The sequence below is a fragment of the Muntiacus reevesi genome, chromosome 4, assembly GCF_963930625.1.
Source record: "Muntiacus reevesi chromosome 4, mMunRee1.1, whole genome shotgun sequence".
Taxonomy (NCBI): Eukaryota; Metazoa; Chordata; class Mammalia; order Artiodactyla; family Cervidae; genus Muntiacus; species Muntiacus reevesi.
In genome coordinates, this window is record NC_089252.1 from 31,687,850 (window position 1) to 31,703,825 (window position 15,976).

At 43.3% G+C, this 15,976-nt stretch overlaps 1 protein-coding gene across 3 annotated transcripts in view; it reads left to right on the forward strand.

Moving 5' to 3' along the window:
* The window catches only part of TMEM241 (transmembrane protein 241), a 120,367-nt gene that overhangs the window by 79,382 nt on the left and 25,009 nt on the right, over nucleotides 1-15,976 (forward strand). The window lies entirely within an intron of this gene.

Below are 15,976 nucleotides of genomic sequence, written 5' to 3' on the forward strand. Positions count from 1 at the left end.
TTTTAGAACAGATTTTGGGGATAGTTTGGACAAAGGAATGATGAATATTGTTTGTTATTGTTTAATCGCTAAGTCATGTCCAACTCTTTGTGATCCCATTGACTGTAGCCCACCAGGCTCCTATGTCCATGGGACTTCCCAGATGAGAATACTAGAGTGGGGTGCCATTTCCTTCTCTAGGGGATCTTCCCAACCCAGGGATAGGACCTGCATCTCCTGCATTGACTGGTGGATTCTTTGCCACTGAGCCACCGGAGAAGCCCAGTGATGAATATGGACGGTGACAAGTGACTCCAAGGTTTTTGCTAGAGACAAATGAGATCTGTGGCCTTAAGAAACAGAAATGGGGGTGATTATGAAAGAACATCCTTTAGGAGAAAGCTGGCGATATACATTTTAGACAGATGTGTATAGTGATAAAACATCTGCATGGAGCTCTTTTGTGTTGGAAACATGGGGTGAAATGTAGGTGAGTGTTCAGGGATTTGTCCATTTGGGCTTCGCCTGTAGAAAGATGCAGTTGAAATCAAGAAAACCTATCCATCAAGGAGCTCACTAAGAGAGTGAAAGGATTTGGGGTGAGGAGAGCAGAATCTTAGGATTTAGCCTGGGAGAAACTTAGATGCCAGGGGCCAGTAATGAGCAGGAAAGCAAAGTCATAGCTGGAAGGTAGAGGGAATCAGAGAAGTTCAGAGCAGGGAAGTCTAAAGGAGAATTGTAAGGAGTAAAGCAGAATGCTACCCAAAGGTCAAAGTGATCACACTGAGAAGAGTCTAGAGCAGGCATTTTGCTAAGCTTTGAGGAAACAGTTTAAGGAAAAGGGCAGGAGTGGGAGTGGGTAGGGGGGATCATAAACACTCAACAATACCTAAGATGTGGAGAGAAGATTGTGACTGGTGATGGGCAGAGCTAATAAAGATAACTTCTTTTGTAGGAAAAGAGGGACTTGGGCGAGCTTGAAAGTAGAAAAGGAGACACCCTGATACAGAGATTTCATGATGCTAGAGAATGAGGAGAAAATTTGGAAAATAAGTTGCAAAGGGAAGTGGAAGAAGTGTGTGTGTGTGTGTGGGGGGGAGGGGGTGAATATAAAACCTTTTCCCTGGGCTTTAACTGAAGGTAAAGGGCTTCCCAGGTAGCTCAATGGTAAAGAATCTGCCTGCCAGTGCAGGAGATGCTGTAGATGCAGGATCACTCCCTGGGTTGGGAAGATCCCTGTAGGAGGAAATGACAAATCAAACCAGTATTCTTGTCTGGGAAATCCCATGGACAGAGGAACCTGGTGGGCTGCAGTCCATGGGGTTGCAAAGAGTCAGACATGGCTGAGCATGCATGCACTCATGGGAAGGTAAACAGGCTGTTCTCTGAGTCATGTGGCAGAGAAACTGGGATTCCTGGGAATTCAGGGAAGGAGAGACTGACTTTGATCATGATGCATTGAACCCCTTTAGTCCTCAGTTTTTTTGTCCATAAAGCAAGGGATCTATCTGGACCAGAAGATAGAGAGATAATTAAAAAACATGATTCTGACAGGGAATGTCTCATACTTGGGACTAAATGCTGATGGCATCTATATCCAATTGTAAGATTATCTATTATGAAGATCTGCTGGGAACCATATCGTTGATTGTCAGTGCCTACTTAGTAAAACGTGTGCCAGATTTTAAAAGTCTTTCATAGAACTGATCAGAATAAAGTAGGAAACCACGTAGCCTTTGGACTTTCTTTCATCTCTATTATCAAATTCCATCTTCTCCTGGGGAAGATTATGTATAAAGGCCATACATACATTATGTATAAAGGCCATAAGATATGTATAAAGATTATACCAGAATGTTCATCTGTGTTCTTATTTAGAGTCTTTGTTACTGTTTTTTTGTTGTTGTTGCATGCATGCTCAGTCATGTCCAACTGTTTGTGACCCCATGGATTTATAGCCCACCAGGCTCCTCTGTCCATGGGATTCTTCAGGCAAGAATACTGGAGTGGGTTGCCATGCTCTTCTCCAGGGGATCTTCCCAACCCTGGGATCAAACCTGTGTCTCCAGCATCTCCTGCATTGGAAGGCAGGTTATTTACCACTAGTACCACCTGAGAAGCCCCTGTGAGATAATGTATGTAAGGATAAACCACAGAGTGCTATGCAAACACAGCATGGTGTAGAATCACTTAAACCCTGACCAAGATTGAATTTATGAACTGGGTCTGAGTCCTAGCTCGGCCACACTTTCTAGGTGTGTGCTTTGTTTTCTCATCTGTAAACAAATGTAATAATGTCTACTTTCAGAGAAGGTTGAATAATATTTAGACAGCCCTGGAATAGTGAGTGTCGGGCAGCTGACAGGCCCTCCTTGGCCCTGTCGACCCCTGGTTTAATTCTTCCACCAGATTAACCGGTGATTTCCTGAGTCTGTATTTTCCATTTGTATTTGCTGGTTCTAGATTGTGAATTGAGTTGGGAACTGCCTGCTCCAGACTCTGCTCAGAGATCTAAGCTCAGGAGAATAGACCCTCTCACAGCGTATTTCATGAGACACTGCCTAACAAAAGATGCAATTGATGTACCATTCACAATGTTTTTCTGCCTATATAAAGAGTCATTGATTCAAAGCAGTTGCTGTGCCTGTGAAAATGTGTGTTTGTTGGTCTCCGTGGAGACCACCTCTGGCTGTTCCGTGACCACCAGACTTAATTATACACTGGGGTTGCCAAGGGAGCCTGCAGAGCTGTCTCCATAACAACACATCCTTGTGTAGTAAAAGGACCGCAGTCCTGAACTGTTTTTCATTTAGGAGTTTCTCTTAAAAGAGTTGAGAAGGTTGTGCTGGGAAGTAGCAGCCTTCTTTTGATTTATCCTTAGGAAGAACTCTTGAGTGGATAGGAATTGCTCTGAGTTTTGACTCCCTCTTCCTGGGGTTGTTTGGCCAGGTCTTGGGAGCATGACCTGGCATCTTCCTTTTTTCCAGTGGACAGGTTGACATTTCTCTTGACCTATTGCCAAGATATTGAACTGAGAAGGAAGCTTGGCTAAGTGAGTTTCAACGTGTTTTAAGTATAGGATGAACTTGTGAAAATGTCCTCAACAGATGCTGTGATGGTTTGGTGTTTGGAATTTTCAAATGTCTCCCAAGACCATGGGGGAAACGCTTGCTGTTTCTGATGGAACTGCAACAAAGAAAAAGAAGAAGCAGCCTAGTGTCTTTTATAATGGAATCACACAGATTTCAAAACTTCTAAATAACATAATTTTTTTCCATCAAATTTTTTTTCTGATGTATTTGTAGGAAAGTTTCAGAGCTTAACATAAAGCCATACCTTGAACTTCTGAGAAAGTGACAAGTAAACAAATCCTTCAGGTTCTGGAATAGATGTAGATTCAGTTTCTGGTGCATACATGCTTGTTTGTGCATGCGTGCATGCACACACACACACACACACACACAGATTGTAGAAAGATACTGAAAGTACAGCTGTGATCCCCTTCACGCTTTGCTCTCTCTAGTTCTAGTCTACACTGAACAGAGTGTTAGTTCTCCTCTGTCTTCTATTTCCTACTCTGTTACAGCTCTTACTTTTTTTTTTTTTCCAGTTTCATACAAATATAACTGTCACATAGCACGGTATTAGTTTAACATGTGCAGCATATTGACTTGATATTCGTATATACAGATGATCACCACAATATATTTAGTTAACATCCCTCACCTCCCATAGTTACAAAAAATATAGATTAGCTTTGTGAATTTGGGTGTCATCCTTATCCGTGTGATTCTGGTTTAGTATATGTGCTGCTGAAACAAGCACAGTTACTTCATTTTCTTTATCATCATCATCATCATCCCCATCATCTTCATCACCATCTGTTGGGTGTGGAGAGCCTGTTGCTGTCTTTCCTTGCTTCCTGAGTGGTAAAAGGTAATCCCCAAAGAGAAGGTTACCCCCCTCAGTTTATTATTGGTATGGTGATGCTCAGTCATGTCTGACTCTTTGTGACCCCATGGACTGTAGCCCACCAGGCTCCTTTGTCCATGGGATTCTCCAGGCAAGAATACTGGAATGGGTTGCCATTTCCTCCTGCAGGGGATCTTCATGACCCAGGGATCGAACCTGAGTCTCCTGTGTCTCCTGCATTGGCAGGCAGATTCTTTAACCATTGTGCCACCTAGTAAGCCCTTCCCCTCACTTTGGTATTTGCATTTCTTCCTATTTTCTCAGCTTTTTTAGACTCATCACTCGTTCTTCCTGTCACATTTAAAATCTATTACTTTCTGGGTGGCAGTTTCATATTTCTTTATACTCTTCCTCAAGCTGTTATTCAGCACCTTGATGTGTTCTGGAATGGTCTGATGAAAAGAAATGATTCAACCCAAAGTAGCTGTGGTTTTTTTAAAAAAAATTTTTCTTTTTAGTTGTAATTTTTATGTTGACAGAATGTGCTTACAAAATCTAATTATGACTGTTTCCTAATTAAATCATTTTTCTTTTTCACAGTCTAAGTGGCTAGGGCAATGAGAAAAAATTTTTCATGGAAAATGGAAACTTAGAGGCAGCAGCATAATTTCCTTTACAGTCTCTAACTGGGCAATAATAACATGTCTATGTCTTTCCATGACATCACCGCTGAGGCGACGGGAGCATTAAATAGCAAGTTCAGAAGCTGCTCTCTGTTTGTTGAACTATATGGAAACAGTCAGCAAGAAGCTGGTTATCTGGGAATTGCTCGTTTATAAGCAAGATTTTCCCAGAGGACACGTGAGAGGGGAAATACAGTTTTGGACTGAGGGGGGAAAATTAAATTCCATTTCCTTTTGTCAAAATAATTCCTAGGGAAGTGAGTGATGTTAATGGACATTTTGCTATTTTGGATAAGGTTGTTGTTTTTTCTTGTTTCTGATTATGAACTCCTGATTTTTTTCTGGGCTATTTTTAGTGCCATTGATCATCACAGTGTTCTCTGCTGCAAAAATGTGATAACGATTCTGGACTTCTCAACTTTTGACCTGAATGAATTTGCTTTAAAGGAAATACCCGGAATTTCTGCTCATGTTCTGACTGCAAGGTTTATAGGAATTCTGTCAGTATCCAAGATAATTTATAATACCTCAATTAAAGTTATTGGCAATACAAAGAGCAGTTAATTGGGAAAGTTTACAAGGCCTCCACTATGGGGCCAAATTGATGTTTCCTTGGTTCACTGTGGATACAATAAATGATGGCTGAGTGAATGCTTATTTTATGCATCTTTGCAGGCTTGTGCACTCAGATCAGAAATAAAGGTACAATTCTGCACGTATCTTGTAAAGTCCCTTCCACTGCCCCCAGTTATGCTCTTATAATGTATGTGCCTCTGTCTTTAGCTGTGCCATGAATCCTGTTTGAGTCACTTTTCCTTAAGAAGATCTTTTGTCCCAGTCATTAGATCCAAGTTCCCCAGGGTGTGGCTGGACACAGGGTAATTAGCAGGGAGCAGTTCACCATCTGTATGTGCCCAAACCAGAGGGCAAGCTTCAGGCCTGTGTCATTGGAGAATGAGCCGGCAGTCAGAGCTAGTAAAATGAAGCAGTATTTGGGACATCAGAAGGAGCAAACTTTCATTATGGGAAAGCTAAGTTTTTTGTTGTTGTTTTGTTTTTTAAATTTATTTGGCTGTGCCAGGTCTTACTTGCGACCAGGGCTGGAACCCAGGCCCGCTGCATTGGGTGCTCAGAGTCCTAACCAAGGGACCACTAGGGAAGTCCTGGGAAAGCTGAGTTTTGACACATGATAATAGAAAAGAATGACATGTGGATTTGAAAAACTTAGTAGACATCTACTTGGTGCCGTTTTGGGCAGATAACTTCTCTCTCCCACAGTGCCTTAGAGACATCTTGGTGACCTGGCCCCCCGGGGGCCCCAAGTACCCCACTGGATCTTGCCCCATACTTGTTCTCCTGTTTTATCCCCCAAAGTGGAATTTGCTTAAAGTTCCAGTGGCTCAGATGATAAAGAATCTGCCTGCAATGCGGGAGACCCAGATTTGATCTCCAGGTCAGGAAAGATCCCCTGGAGAAGGGAAAGGCAACCCACTCCAGTATTCTTTCCTGGAGAACTTCATGGACAGAGAAGCATGATGGGTTACAGTCCATGGGGTCACAAAGAGCAACTAACATCACAGAGATAGTCATTTGCTCATTTTTTTCTTTTGAAAATGCCCTCCCTTACAAAAAGTAGTCCAAACTTGCTCCCCTCCCCCCACCCCCTCACCCCGACTCCCCATCGGCACTTTAAAATGACCCAGTGGCTCTTTAGGTTACGATTTCTGATGTTGTTTTTGTTTTTCTCTAAGTAAACTGCGTCAGACTGTAAGGCCAGGCAGTTCAGTATTGAACACAAGCTGTTATGTGACACCAAAACAGCCAGTTCATTAGTCAAATGTGTGGTAGAAAAGGCTTTTTACAATCAACAGTTAATTGCCTGATATTATGTAAGATGTACTAAGTCGCTTCATTTGTGTCTGATTCTTTGCAACCCTATGGTCTGTAGCCTGCCAGGCTCCTCTGTCCATGGGATTCTCCAGACTAGAATACTGGAGTGGGTTGCCATGCCCTCCTTCAGGGGATCTTCCTGACCCAGGGATTGAACCTGCGTCTCCTGCATTAGCGGTTGGGTTATTTATCACTGGCACCATCTGGGAAGCAGATGTTATATAAGCTAGACCACATTTGACCACGTGTTAGAACACATGTGTAATTGTATTTGATTGTTTCTGTGCACATCCGGGGGGTTGGGGTAGTAGATTATGAGAGGAACAGGCTGTCTCTGGCTACATTTCCACATCTGTCTTCTTGTCATGTGACTTCTGGGGGTGTTGCAGGGGATACAAGGAGACACCCCTCCTTCAGTGATTTGAAATGAACTTCTTTTCTAATGTCTTGAGTGTTCTAGCTATCTGTGAAGGACAGAACATATCAAGCGTATTCCAACAAAAAGGGAAATGGAATAATTACCAAAACATTCTTTCTCAAAGTGTTGAGCTCCCAAATCCTAACAATCCTGTATTGTTTATCTTAAAAAAAATTTTTTTTTATTAGAGTATGGTTGATTTAGGGCTTCCCAAGTGGCACTGGTGGTAAAGAATGTGTCTGCCAGTGCAGGAGATGCAAGAGAAATAGGTTTGATCTCTGGGTCAGGAAGATCCCCTAGAGGAGGGCATGGCAACCCACTCCAGTATTCTTGCCTGGAGAATCCCATGGACAGAGGAGCCTGGAGGGCTACAGTCCATGGGGTCTCAAAGAGTCGGACATTACTTACCATGCACCCGCAGATATGGTTGGTTTACGGTGTTGGGTTAGTTTCTGCTGTATAGCAAAGTGAATCAGTTGTGCCTGTATTAACACATGTATCCACTCTCTCTTAGATTCTTCTCCCATAGGCCCTTACAGAGTTTTTTTCATTTATTATTTTTTATTGACGTATAATTGCTTTACAATGTTGCATTAGTTTCTGGTATACAACAAAACGAATCAGCTCTATGTATATATATATTCCCTCTCTCTTGAACCTCCCTCCCACGAAATCCTGACATTTTCAGGGTGCACAGAGAGAAGTAAAAACCTCTGGCATGGTCAGGTGGGAGCATACATTTGGCAGTTTGGAACAGGCGTGCCGACACCACTTACAGCAGGGTTTATAAGATGGGAATGCAAGCCTTGAGGTGGTGAGCTTGTCGCTGACTCTCACTTGAAGGGAAAAACCAGCCCAGTTCTGAGCCCAGGGAAATGGTGCTTTTTCTACTGGTGTATCCCTGCTCTGACATCTGAGTTGAGCTTCACCACATGAACCACTCAGATCCCGTCAAGTCCTGATGCATCTTTTGTGAAGCCAGTCATGCTTATTCTTATTTTCAAGTTATGCTCAGACAGTTGACTGTTCACTCTAAGAATTATGTAATCATGACTCCATTTCAATACTCACACCTCCTATGAGGGTTTTCTTTTCCCTGAAAAAAAAATTTTTCAAATTGCTCTGTGGGAAGTTGATATATTCAACAGAGATTCGTAGAGTGACCTGTCTCAGTCCAGGCTGAGAAGATGAGACAGCAGAGGGAAGTGACAAAGAGCCCTGCATTTTGGAGACAGAGAGGATTGGATAAAAATCCTACTCTCCAACAGTGTAACTTTGAAAAGATTCCTTAGCCTCTGGATGTATCAGTTTTCTCATCTGTAAAATGGGAATAATTGCATAACTTTCACAGAAATATTACAGGGATTATTTGAAATAATGTACTGTTGTTGTTGCTCAGTTGCTTAGTCCTGTCTGATTCTTTGCGACCCCATGGACTGCAGCACGCCCAGCTTCCTTGTCCTTCATTCTCTCCCAAAGTTTGCACAAACTCATGTCCACAGAGTCAGTGATGCCATCCCACCATCTCACCCTCTATCGTCCCCGTCTCCTCCCGCCCTTAATCTTCCCCAGCATCAGGGTCTTTTCCAATGAGTCGGCTCTTCGCGTTAGGTGGCCAAAGTATTACAACTTCAGCTTCAGCGTCAGTCCTTCCAATGAATGTTCAGGGTTGATTTCCTTTATGGTTGACTGGTTTAATCTCCTTGCTGTCCAAGGGACTCTCAAGAGTCTTCTCTAGCACCATGATTTGAAAGCATCAATTCTTTGGCGCTCAGCCTTCTTTTTAGTCCAACTCTCATATCAGTATATGACTATTGGAAAAACCATAGGTCTGACTTCACGGACCTTTGTTGGAAATCATGTATATTGAGCGGTTAAAGTTTGCTCATATTAATTGAAAAGAATAAGCTTTTCCCTTGCAGATGGAGAAATGTTTGAAGTACTCTTTGTATTTTGGATTTGGCTACAATTTGAGAGCTGCTGACTTGTACTGTTAGAAAACCTTCGCTTCTGCTTTGTTCCAGTTTGACGATCTGGTGTCAAGAGGGATTTAAAATGACCAAGTGGCATCCTAGGTTTTAAAGTTCTTTTTTCAAGTAACTCAGGGAACCTGATTTATCATCTGATCTAACACTTTGGAAGTCACAGATGTCTATTCTATAAAAGAAAGGAAAGAGGAAGCAGCAGTCCTAAGGTTGATGGATGAGCCTTCAGTAGAGAAATGCAGCTTTCAGGCTGTGCTAGTCTGGTTGTCAGAGAATGGGGGTTTGAGACAGAAGTGGTTTTAAATCTGACATAGAACCACACACCCACCAGAATGACTAAAATTAAAGAGACTGACAATACCAAGTGTGGGTGAGGATTTGAAATAATGCCTGGTTTAGAAAACACTGAAGCTAAACAAGATTTGTTATGACTAGGCAGCCTCGCTCTTGGTTTATACCCACAAGAAATGAAGACATGTACCCGCAGCAAGGCATGTTCGGTGGTAGGGAATCAGAGGTGATGGTCCCACGACTCTGTGAATAGAGTAAAAAACTTTTTTTTTTCTTTTTGCCACACCATGCAGCTTGTGGAATCTTAGTTCCCCAGTCAAGGACTGAAAGCATGCCATGGCAGTGAAAGTACCGAGTCCTAACCATTGGACCTCCATGGAATTTCCCATACTAAACAACTATTGAATGGTACGCTTTTAACAGGGTGAATTTTATAATATGTACATTTTATGTCAGTAAGACTTATTTTTTTAAAAAATCCATAATAGGAATATCTGCAGTAGTTTTACTCATAACAGCCTCAACCTGGAGGAAGTAGTCCATATGTCGGTCAAGGAGAAATAAATTTTGGCCTGGCCATATAATGGACCAGTATACTGCGATAAAAGAGCCTATAGCCACAAAAGTGATTTGGATGTATTGATTGGGAAAGAAGCTTGTGAGATGCTGAAAGGGTTTGTTTTCTTTCTAGCGGGGGTTACATGGCTATTTAAAGATGTAAACATTCAACAAACCCCACACTTAAAATTTGAGCTTGTCGTGCATTTTACTGTATTTGTGTTATAATTCGATTTTTACAAGTCTAATTCGGATGCTGCAAGGGTGTGGTCCTCAGGAAACACAGCTGAGCCACCTCTCCAGCTGGTCCCTGGGAAGCCCAGGTGTTGGGGCCGGCAGACCCTCCCGGCTCTGACCTTGACCCTCTCTTTGCACTGCAGGTGGCCTGGGGTTTCACTTACTAGAGAAAGAGAAGAGCCCACAGGCTGGAGCCTTGCTGATCTGGGCCCTGGCCATCAGTTCTCTTGAATGTCACGGTTGGAGAGGATTTCTAATCAATATTCAACTCAGTGCCAAGGCAAAGAAAGTGAGCCCAGGCTTCCTGGTAGCATTGCAGAAGTACTTATTGTTCTGCCTCTGTTCCACAGGCTTCAATGTTTCTTCAGTAAGTAGTAGCCTCCGCTGAACCCTCTCTCCTTGACAGAGGGGGCATTCGATAGGCTCCTGGCTGCACCCGGAGGAGGGTGGGTCCACGATCGCTCCCTGCACTCAAGGCTTCCTGGTTTCTTTGATGGCACCCCGGCAGGACCACAGTGCATATTGCTCTGTTCTTAGCTTTCTAAATTATTCAGGGGATACTCCTTGTAAATTGCATGGGGACTGCCTCACTCTAGCCAGCTGCCCAGGTTTTCTAAGTTAACTGATCTCTGATTTTTTGGGGAAAAAAAAAGTGTTTATATATATATATATACACACACACACATATGTATATATATATATGAATGTATGTAACTGTGTTTACAGTTTAAACATCGGAGACAGGCTAACATTAGGGATATTTTGTTGTTGTTGTTCAGTCGCCAAGTCATGTCCAACTCTTCGTGACCCCATGAACTGCAGCATGCCAGGCCTCCCTGTCCATCACCAACTCCCGGAGTTTGCTCAAACTCATGCCCATTGAGTCAGTGATGCCATCCAGTCATCTCATCCTCTGTCATCCCCTTCTCCTCCTGCCCCCGATCCCTCCCAGCATCAGGGTCTTCCAGTGAGTCAGCTCTTCACATCAGGTGGCCAAAGTATTGGAGTCTTAGCTTCAGCATCTGTCTTTCCAGTGAATATTCTGGGTTGATTTCCTTTATGATTGACTGGTTAGGGATATTACTCAGCCTTAAAAAAGAGCGAAACTGGATCATTTGTAGAGATGTAGATGACTTAAAGCTCAACATTCAGAAAACTAAGATCATGGCATCTGGTCCCATTACTTCATGGGAAATAGATGGGGAAACAGTGGAAACAGTGTCAGACTTTATTTTTTGGGGGCTCCAAAATCACTGCAGATGGTGACTGCAGCCATGAAATTAAAAGACACTTACTCCTTGGAAGGAAAGTTATGACCAACCTAGACAGCATATTAAAAAGCAGAGACATTACTTTGCCAACAAAGGTCCATCTAGTCAAGGCTATGGTTTTTCCAGTGGTCATGTATAGATGTGAGAGTTGGACTGTGAAGAAAACTGAACGCCGAAGAACTGATGCTTTTGAACTGTGGTGTTGGAGAAGACTCTTGAGAGTTCCTTGGACTGTAAGGAGATCCAACCACTTCATCCTAAAGGAGATCAATCTTGGGTATTCATTGGAAGGACTGATGCTGAAGCTGAAACTCCAGTACTTAGGCCACCTCATGCGAAGAGTTGACTCATTGGAAAAGACCCTGAGGCTGGGAGGGACTGGGGTCAGGAGGAGGAGGGGGCGACAGAGGATGAGATGGCTAGATGGTATCACCGACTCGAGGGACATGAGTTTGAGTGGACTCCGGAGTTGGTGATGGACAGGGAGGCCTGGCGTGCTGCAATTCATGGGGTCGCAAAGAGACGAACACGAGTGAGCAACTGAACTGACTAACTAACTAGATGGACCCACAGAGTGTCATACACAGTAAGGTAGGTCAGAAAGAGAAAAACAAATCGTCTATTAACGCATATGTGTGAAGTCTAGAAAAATGGTACAGATGAACCTATCTGCCGGGCAGGAATAGAGATGCTGATGTATGAAATGGATATGTGGGCACGGGGCAGGGAGATGGCCTGGGGTTTGGGATTGACTTGTGTGCACTGCCATGTGTGAAATAGATGTCTCATGCGAACCTGAGGGCAGAGAGCTCAGCTCGGTGCTCTGCAGTGACTTAGATATGTGGGGTGGAGGGTGGGGAGTGAGGTCCAGAAGGGAGGGGATGTATGTATGCATGTAGCTGATTCACTTCATTGTACTGCAGAAACTAACACAGCATTGTAAAGTAACTATACTCCAATTACAAAAAAAAAAAAAAGCTGACTAACATTGAGTGGTTTCTCCCACGAAGTCGTTCTGCCTGCCTCTTGGGGACACATGCTGTGTGTCTGATCATGGACCTTCTTGGTTTTGGCTGCAGTGAAACTCCTGAGCCGCCGCCCCCTCGGCTGTGTGCCTCCTCCCCACCACAAAGGTAGATGTATCTGGCATGGATTTGGCGTAATAGCCTCATCTCTGCTTCCCTATCTTTGTTTTCCTGCTCCTTTATCTCTCTTATCTACTTCCTACAGACATGTAGAGTCTGTAACACTGTCTTTTAAAGCTTCTTGAAAATTCTCACTGGAACAAGTCAAGGAGTAAATCAAATTCCCCCTGTCCCTTTCAAAAAAAGTTGTAAGTGAAAGAGTAAAATGCAATCCCTGAGAAATGCTTTATAGGTGATTCCTTTGTCTTCGGGATGGGGAAACTGAAATCCAGAGAGGGGAATGGCCGGCCTGAGGTTAGTCAGTGAGTTTGTGGTTCAACAAGGGGACACTGGAGACTCTCGGAGTCCCGAGGCTGGCTCATAGATGTGGCACAAGAACAGATGAAGGTGAGCTCTTCTGAGGTCCAAGTTCAGACATCTGATGAAACTACACGCCCCATTGTCCTGGCCCTGGCTGCCCATGGTTTTGGGGATTTTTTGTGTGTTTTTGGTCACACTGTGCAGCTTGTGGGATCCTAGTTCCCTGACTAGGGGTCAAACCCTCACCCTTACATTGGAAGTGTGGAGTCCTAACCACTGAACCGCTAGGGAGGTTCCTGCCCATGGACTTTAAGTGAATAGGATTCCCATGGGATTTTTGTTTTCAATACCTTGCATGGAAAAAGAGTTTTCCAGCCATTGGTTTTTTCCTCTCTTCAGGTTTTCTTTGGCTTTAATGGTGGCCTCCACCCACCTCACACTTTCCATTTCTGTTAATACTAATACCCAGTGGCTTAGAGTTTGTGAGCTTGTTCGTACTGTTCCTTCTATGTAGAAAGCCCTTTCCACCTTTCCTCACCTGGTAATTCTTAACTGTCTTTCAGCATCAGCTCCGGAATAATCTCAAATGTGTGACTTGTTCCCATATCTGGGTACACCCATGTCTTGGCGTGAGTGTGTGCTCAGTCACTCAGTTGTATCCAACTCTTTGCGACTGTAGTCCTCCAGACTCCTCTGTCTGTGGGATTTCTGAGGCAAGAACACTGGAGTGGGTTGCCATTTCCTCCTCCAGGGGATATTCCCGACCCAGGGATCAAACCCCTGCCTCCTGCATGAGCAGGCAGATTCTTTACCACTGCACCACCTGGGAATCCCATACCCACGTCTTAGCACTTGTCATAGGATATAGAAAGCATTTTCTTAGTAACCTCCGGAAATGGCTAACCTAGAATAAGGGTGCTAGGGGCAGTTTCTTACCTTTCCTTTTTATCTCTTTAGTTCCTAGCCAAGGGAATTTGACCTTAGCTTTATTCCAGCAATAATTCAAAGCCCTTTTCCCTCTTTCCTTTCTAGTTCAGTGAAAGCTTCTTCTGAAGCAGTTCATTGTTTTTTTAGCTTTCCTTTTTTAAACTCTCCAAAAGAGCAAGGAATAATGTCTTAGCTCTGGCTGCCATAACAAAATGTCATAGACTGGGAGGCTTGAACAGCAGATGTTTATTTCTCACAGTTTGAGAGGCTGAGAAGTCCAAGATCAAGGTGCCAGCAGGGTCAGCCTCTGGTGGGAGCTCTCTCTTCGGGTTGCAGGTGGTGGTCTTCTGTCTACATCTTCACATGGCAGAGAGAGGGCACGAGCTCTCTGATCTTTACTTATGAGTTCACTAAGCCCATCACGAGGACCCCACCCTCATGAGCTCGTCTAACCCTAATTACCTTCCAAGGGCCCCATCTCCAAATACCATAACGTTGGAAGATAGGGTTTCAACATGAATTTAGGGTGGAGGACAGGCACACAGTTTAATTCATAGGCGAAAAGTGCACGGGTGACCTACTGACATTTTGCAGTGAGTGCCGAGTTGGGAGGCAAGAGCTAGAAAGTCTTCATGGTTTACAGAAATCCCTCAGGTGGAACTGAGCTGGTGGAGTGAGTCTTGTGCAAGCTTTGTCTGTTTCTAAGGCGTTCTCACTCTGTTCATGTGAAATTGGGTGTGATCAGACCTGGATCTGATGTACAGCCCTTGACATCATGGACTCCCTTCTCCCAACTGATCCTCCTTCAGGAATTGTTGGGACTAAGTAAAGAGGCAGGTTAAAAGTAGCAAAAAGGTTTTTTTTTACCAAATGAGTACCACATTTCCTATCTTGAAACATTGCAAGCAGATTTTTTCTCTTTTTTTCCTTTCTCTCTCTCTCTCTTTTTTTGGCTACACTACCTGGCATGTGAGAGCTTAGTTCCCCAACCGGGGATTGAACCCATGCCCCTTGCAGTGGAACCATGGAGTCTTAACCACTGGACTGCCAGGGAATTCCCTGCAAGCGGGTCTTGCTGTGTATCTTTTGGTAAATCTATTCTTTCACTTCCATTATTTCCAAGTATAACAATATGAAAGTGAAAGTCACTCAGTCATGTCTGACTCTCTGCGACCCCATAGACTATGCAGTCCGTGGAATTCTCCAGGCCAGAATACCGGAGTGGGTAGCCTTTCCCTTTTCCAGGGGATCTTCTCAACCCAGGGATTGAACCCAGGTCTCCCGCATTGCAGGCAGATTCTTTACCAACTGAGTCACAAGGGAAGCCCAAGTATTAAGTATAATAATAATGTAAAGTTATTGTTAAATCAAATGGAGATTGAAAAAAAATCCTCATGGCCTTGGAGTAAGTATAATTATGGTGCTTTTATTTAAAGCTCATTTGAGCTTAAATTCATTTCATTGCTAAAATTTGATGGCAGTGATTAGATCCATTCTGTGAGTGAATCAAAATAACTTAGAAAATAAAAACACTTGGGTCCTCTTCTTTCCAGAAGCACAGAGTAACTGCTTAGCTGGGAGACTGAACAACATTTTAATCAATAGGACAAAAGTTTGAAAAATAACTTTGGCAGAAATCCATCTTTACAAAAGTCAGTCTGTCAGTAGATGAGTGCATTTACTGACTAGAATGGGCTTCCCTGGTGGCTCAGATGGTAGAGACTCTGCCTGCAATGCAGGAGACCTGGCTTCAATCCTTGGGTCAGGAAGATCCCCTGGAGAAGGGAATGGCAACCCACTCTGGTATTCTTGCCTGGAGAGTTCCATTAACAGAGGAGCCTGGTGGGCTACAGTCCGTGGGCTTGCAAAGAGTCCTAGATGACAGAGCGACTAACACCCTGAATAGAATGAGACTGAAAAAGTTGAAAAAAAGTACTAGAATGAAGAATCTATTGAGTCTATTCCAGGCTGTCACTGAATTGAATTTGAAGGAAAATTAGAGTAGTCTCAAATTCTTCTTTTGTCTTCAACAATTGGATGTTCTGATTATATCATTTTGCCCTTTATACTTCTTGCAAAGAAACAATACTTGGGGGAAAAAAAAAGAAGTAATACTTGGCAAATTGTAGCCCCTTTATTTGTTTATTTTTTAGATTTTTTTTTTTTTTGATGTGGGCCATTTTTAGTGTTTATTGAATTTGTTACAGTACTGCTTCTGTTTAATGTTTTTGATTTTTGGCCCTGAGTGATGTGGGATCTTAGCTTCCTGACCAGGGACTGAACTTGCACCCCCTGCACTGGAAGGCGAAATCTTAACCACTGGATCCCCAGGGAAGTCCCAATAGCCCTTTTATTTAAAGAATTATAGTATGTTATAGAA